Consider the following 9,780-nt stretch of genomic DNA (forward strand, 5'->3'; position numbering starts at 1 on the left):
CTCCATGTTTCAGGAGATACATTCTCTCGTGAAACATAACAAACACTCTATTGTAAAACAACAAATTACTACAATCAAAGTTAACTGCGAAATTGAATCATTACCCATTCAGCAAGCACGCAAGCTTTGCCAGGAGTCCCAACACCAACTGCAATTAGTTTAACTCCAGCTGCATCAAATTTGGATGAGTTTGTAGGTATCAAAAGAGAAGAGCTAAACTCACCAACAAAAACATCCAAAATGCCTCATGAGTGCAACCACTGAAACACACTAATCCACACAAAAGTAGTTGATCATGTATCAATCAATCTGCTAGGACAATGAAACAGAACAGCTAACAATTGCCTAATCGAACAAACTAAGAGCAGGTGGTAATCAGATCTAGAGAAGAAAGATTTAGAAAATCAGTAGTTAGTATGAACGGGAGAAGGGAAAAAAGGAAGCAATTTAATATTTCGTTTTGGTCCCAGAGATCGCTGAGGAACAAGGCTCTCCAGTGCCCCCGCTGCGAATACACGGATACCATCAAATGCATCCGGGGTTGCGGTCTCATTGACGCCGCTAGTAGAGACTGCGACAGAGGAACCGTGCGACGCAGCATGAAGGATCGACATCTGAAGCCGACTAGTGACGAGCCGAGTGAATCGGGGGATCAAACCCACAGATGGCTTCGGCGGAGAATTTGATCAGCTTATGAGGGAGCGAGGCGGAGAGAGGGTAAGCGACGGAGGAGAGGTCCTGCTCGCCGACGCAGCTGCAGTGGCGAAGCAACAAACCTTAACTGCCTCCAGAACAAAATCTCAAGCAACAAGACTCTCCTTTCTTTTCCGCGGTCAAGGAGAAGGAGACGTGAGAAAGATCACGGTTTGCAATGTACTCTCGCCTCTTCTTAAAAAAAAAACTCTAATGGCCATTTAGACCAGGTGGAGTTGTACTCTCGCCTCTTCTTACAAAAAAAAAAAAATTGTAATGACCTTTTATACTAGATGGAGTTTAGAGTTTAGGGTTTAGAATTTAGTCCCATATCGTTTGTTTTTGATTGACGGAGTGGAACTAGTGCTATAAAAGAAGAGGCTATGGCTCTAATTTATTCATATCTTTCTCAGCCTTTTGGCTAAGATCAAGTGTAGTATTTGTTCTTATCAGTTTAATATCTAATACGTGGACCATTGGTTCACTATGATATTAAATTAATTTTTGTTTTGGGGAGAGACAGGGGCGTAGCTAGGATTTTTTATTAGGAGGGGCAATTTTTAAAAATTCATGAAACGAGAAAGGAATAACTTACAACTCTTGGAAGATCATTGCTTTTGAGAAAAATAGATAAGATAAAATAGAGAGGAAAAAGTAAAAAATGGAGAACTTTACTTTCTTCGTTAGCAACCTTGACTAGTTTCGATGAGCTCGACAGCAACACAAACAAAACAAGGTAAGACAAAACATGACTATTTTGTTGTGCCAATAAAATCGTAAAAAATACCAAAAGAGGAAGAAGATTGGGGGTTGATGGCTACTTGATCTTGTTGCTAGAAGAGGGCAGCAACTGATGTTATATTTCTTGCTTGCAGGAGAAGAGAAATGAGAAGAAAAAAGCTCTTGTGCTTCAGAAGAGGAGAGGAAAAAATTATAAGTTTACCAACGTTGGAGAAGAGAAGGAGAAGAAGTAAATGAGGAAGAAGAGGAAAAAAAAATAAAAGAGAGGAATGGGTGAAGGGGTTGCATATGGTACGGCAGAGATGTAACATGCATCGGGAGAAAAGGGAGAGAAAAAATGAAAGGTTTCGTCAAAAATATCCTAATTCAAATCAATTAAACTTGGTTAAATATTAAACTTGGTTCGGTCATAACTCAACTTCAAATCAATTTCAATTTGAACCAACATAATTTTTATATCCATATCTACCTGTTGAATTTAGTTCAAACTCGATTCAATTTTAATTTAGCTTCCTTACTTTGTGCCCTACGATTTAATTCATCCGTTTATTATTATATATTTTATATTTAAAATTCAATAATTAACATTTCAAATTGTGATATTTCCTCGTAGAAGTGGTACGAATAGATAACTTAGGTCATGAATTTTCCAAATATGTGATCAATTTCAGTTTTCGACATTGAATGATGCTAAATCAACTACTCAAAGTGACGATAAGGACTTTCAAATAAATAAATAAATATATATATAATAAAATTTGAGAGGGGGCGGTCGCACCCCCTCTCCTTAAGGTGGCTACGCCCCTGACAAGACTCTCCTTTCTTTTCCGCGGTCAAGGAGAAGGGGACGTGAGAAAGATCACGGTTTGCAATGTACTCTCGCCTCGTCTTAAAAAAAAACTCTAATGGCCATTTAGACCAGGTGGACTTGTACTCTCGCCTCTTCTTACAAACAGAAAAAAATTGTAATGACCTTTTATACTAGATGGAGTTTAGAGTTTAGGGTTTAGAATTTAGTCCCATATCATATGTTTTTTATTGACGGAGTGGAACTAGTGCTATAAAAGAAGAGGCTATGGCTCTAATTTTTTCATATCTTTCTCAGCCTTTTGGCTAAGATCAAGTGTAGTATTTGTTCTTATCAGTTTAATATCTAATACGCGGACCATTGGTTCACTATGATATTAAATTAATTTTTGTTTTGGGGAGAGATCATCTACTAGATCTTTCGTGTGTTATCCTTGTGTTGTACTATTGCAGGGTTCGTGTCTTAAGTTCAATTAAATTTTTATATTAAGGTGGTGTTTGGTTTAGAGGTTTGGAAATAAGGGAATGGATTCATTTCCAAACCTGGATGAAACCCACCCTCTCCCTTATGTTTTGATGGAATGAGAATAAGAATTAAATTTTGGACAAAAATACCCTTAGTATATTTGTTTAATTTTTCTTTCATTTCATTCTTTCCTTGTTCTCTCTCGTCATACTTTCTCTCTCCTCATTCTATCATCATATTTTTTCTTTCAACATATTTTATCTCTTCTTATTCTCTCTCATCACACATTCTTTACAATTTTCTCTCTCATCATACACTCTCCCTCATTATTTTCTCTTTCTTCATTTTCTCATTTTTTTCATCATACTATTTCTCTCATCATTCGTTCTCTCTCCTGAATCTCTGTTACCAAAGTCTCTCTTCATATTTTATCTAATCACACTTTCTCTCTCTTCATTCTCTTCCATCACTCTCTCTCTCTCATCACACATTCTCTACCATTTTCTCTTTGTATTCTCTCTCATCACTCTCTCTCATTATTTTCTCTCTCATCACTCTCTCTCATTATTTTCTCTCTCATCACTCTCTCTCATTATTTAATCTCTTTTCATTTTTTAATCATACTTTCTCTCTTCTCAATCTCTCTTACCATACTCTCTCTCCATATTTTCTCTCATCCCACTTTCTCTCTCTTCATTCTTTTCCATCACACATTCTCTCCTCATTTTCTCTCATCACACTTTCCCTTTCTTCATTTTTTCCCATCACACATTCTCTCTCATCACATTTTCTCATCATACTTTCTCTCATCACACTTTCTCTCTCTTCATTTTTCACAATTACTCTTTCTCTCTCAACACACTTTCTCTCTCATCATACTTTTTCTCTTCTCAATCTCTCCTATCAAGCTCTCTCTCCTCATTTTCTCTCATCATACTTTCCCTCTCTTCATTTTTTCCCATCACACTTTCTCTCTCATCATATGTGTCTCTCACATTCAATTTTACTTTCCATCTAATTTTTTCTCTTATTTTCCTCTAAGGGTAAAAAAGAAAATTTAAGTTCATTCCGATTGAAAATATTCAACTAACAAAACATTACTTTTAGGATTGATACCCAAGCTCACAGTCATTCCCATTCCACAATACTATGATACCTATTCCCATTCCGATTCCTAGGAGAGAACCAAACACCACCTAAATTAAGTTTATTTTTAAATTATTTATTACAGTCCATGAAATTAAATCATAAAATTTTATATATTTTAAAATAAATACAAAACACATAAAAAATAATCAAATTTTTTTACTGATTTAATTATTAATTTTTAGTTAATAAATAAGAAATTTTAAAATTATAATTGAATAAATTGATGTTTTCTTAGATGAAATTTTGAAATAATTTAATTAAAAATTTAAATTTGATTAGGTTATTCATTTTAAATTTTAAATGTTATCAAGTTCTCAATTTAATTGGTATCAAGTATTCAACTTGCAAATCCTCCAGCCATGAAAATTTTTAACCGGTCTGTCAGTCCAGTGTTCTTAGATCAACCGTCCATTAGAGAAAATTCATCCGTTAATTCACCAAGATTTAAACACGATCCCTAAATATTTGAGAAACTAAAAAAGTGCCCTACCGTGGTACTATTACACAAGAACAACCTTATTTATTGCTTAAAACTTATTCAATTAGTTAATAAATTTAATAATTTAAACTTATTTTATTTTATTTATTTAACATGTTTATAAAAAGTTATTGATGATTATTATTCACTAATATACTTGTTCAAATTTATTCATAAGTTATTGAAACATGTCCAATTAATTAAAATCGTGTTGTATTAAACGCACATAAATAATTTCATATTAAATTGAACACCAAACTTATTTTTGAACCATTGGTTCATTTACTGCCCTATCCAGCACGCTTGGGATATGTACCGAGAGCACAATGTTGTTACCATCTCGATGATCTTGAACCAACTCTAGACCAATGCTTTGGATAAACATGCTCGCTCAGTCAAACTGATAAGTAAATTGTTCGGTCACACTGAAAGAACAATGCAAATGAAAGGCCATGGGGAAACCCTAACCCTACGGTCTACGGAGGGCCCTAACTATAGGAGAGTAACTCGAGGGGTGATTAGCTTGCGGGTTAGATTAACAAACATGTTAAGGTGCTTTCATACTAGGAAGCAACAGAGTTGGGAAAGTTGGCAACAAAGTTCTTTAATATATTTTGCAATGGGAGAAGGAAGCACGATGACCAAAGTAAGATTGACTTTCCACATCTCTTCCCTCCAGGCCATTTCAAGTAGATATAAAAGAAAAAAAAGGAGTTCAATAGGATGAACCCCGCATATCAAATGAGAACCACCAAAACCTCAAGAGTAAGATGCATGAATTGAGACTTCCTCCTCAAAATATTTGATAGTATGATTGATCATGTCTGAATATTGAAAAGATGGCATGCTGGCAATGGTGACTTGGTTATTGATTGGAATAGGACTTTTTACTATGAGAAAAAGTTTTCCTTTGATCTCGCACACACTAAAACAAGTAAAAAAAATGTTAGTGCCCAAAAACCAGGGGAAGTCTTTGGCGATAGCCCTCCGACGCTGATGACGCAAAGCCTCTGCGAGTGGCGGCCATGAGCACAGCCACCGGCCAAATCGGAGACAACTCCATGGGTGTCCCTCAAGGCCTACGACGTCGGCAATTGGGGAAGTTCGCGACATGGACGCTATCTTTCTATGTGTTGGCAACAGGCAACAAAATCGATCGGAGCGGCAGCAAACAAGAGCAAAAGGAAGGGGTAGCAATTTTAAACAAGAGATTTGTCATGCATTTATAACTAACTATATGCTCTGATGCCATTGTTGATACTCAATATGCATGAATCAAAATGAATTAAAATGGTAAATGCTTACAACAATCTCCCGGAGATCTACAATCGGCGACGATTGGATTTGCTGTCGGGAGATCAATCATAGGATCGGAAGGCTCTCCACAATTCCACGAACCAAATCCCACCGTCTCAAATGTTCTTCTCACTCTCCCGTTGTCTCTTTCTCTACACCGTGAATCAAACCCCCAATGATCCTTGGACCTACCTCTTATAAATGAAAATAACCCAAGGATATAATGGACTTTTCCATTAAGAGTAGTGGGGAACGTGGGCATGTTCCCACGTTCCCCATTTCCTATAGGATCAGCATCTGAAGCCAACAAGTGATGAGCCGAGCGAATCGAGGGATCAAACCCATAGACAGCTTCGGCGAAGAATTTGATCAGCTTATGAGGGAGCGAGGAGGAGAGAGGGTGACCGACGGAGGAGAGGTCCTGCTCGTCGACGCAGCTACAGCGGTGAAGCAACAAATCTTAACTGCCTCCAGAACAAAATTGCAAGCAACAAGACTCTCCTTTCTTTTCCACCCCCAAGGAGAAGGAGACGTGAGAAAGATCACGGTTTGCAGTGTACTCTCGCCTCTTCTTAAAAAAAAAACTCTAATGGCCATTTATACCAGGTGGAGTTGTACTCTCACCTCTATTTACAAACAAAAAAAAAAACTGTAATGACCTTTTATACTAGGTGGAGTTTAGAGTTTAGGGTTTAGAATTTAGTCCCATATCGTTTGTTTTTGATTGACGGAGTGGAACTAGTGCTATAAAAGAAGAGGCTATGACACTTTCTCATTCATACCTTTCTCGGCCTTTTGGCTAAGATCAAGTGTAGTATCTGTTCTTATCAGTTTAATATTTGATACGTGGACCATTGGTTCACTATGATATTAAATTAATTTTTATTTTGGGGATGGATCATTACAGTAGCTTGCTATTGGATCTTTCGCGTGTCATCCCTGTGTTGCACTATTGTAGGGGTTCGACTCACCCGACCAAGATAAATTAAAATTTTATATTAAATTAAGTTTTTTTAAAATTATTAATTATAGTGAAAAAAATTAAATCTTAAAATTTTATATATTTAAAAATAAATTCAAAACACATAAAAATAATTGAATTTTTTTACTGAATTAATTATTAATGTTCAGTTAATGAATAAGAAATTTTAAAATTAGAATTGAATAAATTGATGTTTTCTTAGATTAAATTTTGAAATAATTTAATTAGGTCCTTCAATTTAATTAAAATAACTTAATTAGTGTGGTTTTTTTTAATTTGGTAAGAAAAAATGATTTTACTCCGCCGAAGAAAGATAAATCACGTACCAAACAACTTTCTAATAGAGAAAATTCAAGTATTCAACTTTCGTTGACTAATCCTGGGATGGTCAATCCAACCATAAAAATTTTCCACCGGTCCATCAATCCAGTGTTCTTAGATCAATCGTCCATTAGAGAAAATTCATTCGTTAATTCATCAAGATTTAAACTCAATCCTTAAATATTTGGGAAATTAAAAAAAGTGCCTTACCGTGGTACTATTACACAAGAACAACCTTATTTATTGTTTGAAACTTGTTCAACTATTTATTAAATTTAATTGTTTTATTTTATTTTATTTATTTAACATGTTTATAAAAAAGTTATTGATGATCATTATTCACCAACATACTTGTTCAAATTTATTCCTAAGGTATTGAAATTGTGATTATTGAACGAACAAAAATAATTCCTTATTAAATTGAACACCAATCTTATTTTTGAACAATTGGTTCATTTACCGCCCTATCCAGCACGCTTGGGATATGCAACGAGGGCACAATGATAGGGCACGCATGGGATGTGTACCGAGAGCACAATGTTGTTACCATCTCAATGATCTTGAACCAACTCTAGACCAATGCTTTGGATAAATAGGCTCGCTCAGTCAAACTGATAAATGGATCACTGAAAGAACATGCCAAATGATAGACCATGGTAAAACCCTAACCCTACAGTCTACGGAGGGCCCGAACTATAGGAGAATAACTCGAGGGGTGATTAGCTTGCGGGTTATATTAAGTAACATGTTAAGGCACTTTCATACCAGGAAGCAACAGAGTTGGGAAAGTAGTCAACAAAGTTCTTTAATATATTTTGCAATGGGAGAAGGAAGCACAAAGGCCAAAGTAAGATTGACTTTCCACATCTCTTCCCTCCAGGCTATTGTAGGTAGATATAAAAGAAACAAAACGAGTTCAACAGGATACTCCGCTGCTGGAAATTGCTAGCCGAAATTACTTTCTCTCGTAGATTCTTGACTGAATCTACACTGAAATTGCAACCAGAGACATCCACCCGGTGAACACAACATCCTATACCAAGTATGAAACCCAGATCCAATAGACTTACCATATCTTAGTGCTGGCAATTTCGCTCTCCGACAGAAACCTCAACAACAAGCTGTAGGAACTAGCAAAGAAGGAATCAACATGAACAACTCGGAATTAGGGCTCGGAAGGTGACCACAGTGAGGAAGAAAGTGTATAGGCAGTAGCGCAAGGGAAGAAAAACTCACCGCTGGATGACTAGTCGACTGGTGGTGAACCCAACCTAGGGCACGACTCAAGGAAGGAGGTGCTGAAATGGTGCCGACGTTAGGGCTGAGGAGGGGCCGCATCCCGCGATCTACACAGTGGAGGACAGGGCTGCGCGATCCAAGCCAGGGCAGAGGCAAATGGTCGGCCGTCGGCGCTCGGGAGAAGAGAGGAAGAGAGGAGAAGAGACGTGGGCGTGAGCGCGAGGGAGAGGGGTCGACGCAGAGGCTCTAGGGCAAAGATCGGAAGAAAGGAAAAACAAAAGGCTTCCCCACAGCCACTACCTTTGTACCGGAGACGAGAGAAACAACCGCTAGGGTGGCGGCGGCACGGCGTTGGGGAAACAGAAATCGTCGGAGTGGAGAGGAACGACGTTGGGTGAGAAACAGGGGCACAGGCACGGGAGAAAAGAAATGGCACAGTAAGGGATCGGAGGAAAAAGGAATAAAGAAAAAGAAAAGAAAATTAAAAAGAAATCAAACATTTCCTCATTTAAATGGGGAAGCCCAAATAGACTTTCCCAGAAGCCTATTTTTATCCCTATAACCGAAGTCATACGGTCTCCGAAAAATTCCAGAAAAATTCTCTGAAATTCCAGAAAATTCCCTTATCATTATTCGCCATTTTTATGATATTTTACACCCTAACCCTACGGTCTACGGAGGGCCCGAACTATAGGAGAATAACTCGAGGGGTGATTAGCTTGCGGGTTAGATTAAGTAACATGTTAAGGCACTTTCATACCAGGAAGCAACAGAGTTGGGAAAATAGTCAACAAAGTTCTTTAATATATTTTGCAATGGGAGAAGGAAGCACAAAGGCCAAAGTAAGATTGACTTTCCACATCTCTTCCCTCCAGGCTATTGTAGGTAGATATAAAAGAAACAAAACGAGTTCAATAGGATGAACCCAGCATATCAAATGAGAACCACTAAAACATCAAGAGTAAGATGCATGAATTGAGACTTCCTCCTCAAAATATTTGATAGTACGATTGATCATGTCTGAAAATTGAAAAGAGGGCATGCTGGCAACGGTGACTTGGTTATTGATTGGAATAAGACTTTTTACTATGAGAAAAAGTTTTCCTTTGATCTGGCAAACACAAAAACAAGTAAAAAAAAATGTTAGTGCCCAGAAATCAGGGGAAGTCTTTGGCGATAACCCTCTGCTGTTAATGACGGAAAGCCTCAGCGAGTGGCGGCCATGAGCCAAGCCACCGGCCAAAATCGGAGACAAACTCCGTGGGTGTCCCTCAAGGCCTACGACGTCGGCAATTGGAGAAGTTAGTGACATGGACGCTATCTTTCCATGTGTTGGCAGCGGGCAACAAAATCGATCGGAGCGACAGCAAACAAGAGCAAAAGGAAGGGGTAGCAATTTTAAGCAGCAGATTTGTCATGCATTTATAACTAACTATGTGCTCTGATACCATTGTTGATACTCTAAATGCATGAATCAAAACGAATTAAAATGGTAAACTCTTACAACGATCTCCCGCAGATCTACAATTGGCGAAGATTGGATTTGCGGTCGAAAGAGCAATCATAGGATTGGAAAGCTCTCCACAATTCCATGAACCAAATCCCACC

At 37.6% G+C, this 9,780-nt stretch overlaps 1 non-coding gene and 2 pseudogenes across 1 annotated transcript; all 3 read left to right on the forward strand.

The window, feature by feature from the left end:
* The first annotated feature begins 1,093 nt into the window (after window positions 1-1,093).
* On the forward strand, window positions 1,094-1,236 carry LOC122049719 (annotated as a pseudogene).
* Window positions 1,237-2,526: 1,290 nt separating this feature from the next.
* Window positions 2,527-2,713, forward strand: LOC122050046 (annotated as a pseudogene).
* Window positions 2,714-6,408: 3,695 nt separating this feature from the next.
* On the forward strand, window positions 6,409-6,606 carry LOC122050029. The gene has a single exon (XR_006131249.1). It is a non-coding gene; the product is annotated as a U2 spliceosomal RNA (small nuclear RNA).
* The last annotated feature ends 3,174 nt before the right edge of the window (window positions 6,607-9,780 follow it).

The sequence above is a fragment of the Zingiber officinale genome, chromosome 2B, assembly GCF_018446385.1.
Source record: "Zingiber officinale cultivar Zhangliang chromosome 2B, Zo_v1.1, whole genome shotgun sequence".
Lineage (NCBI taxonomy): Eukaryota > Viridiplantae > Streptophyta > Magnoliopsida > Zingiberales > Zingiberaceae > Zingiber > Zingiber officinale.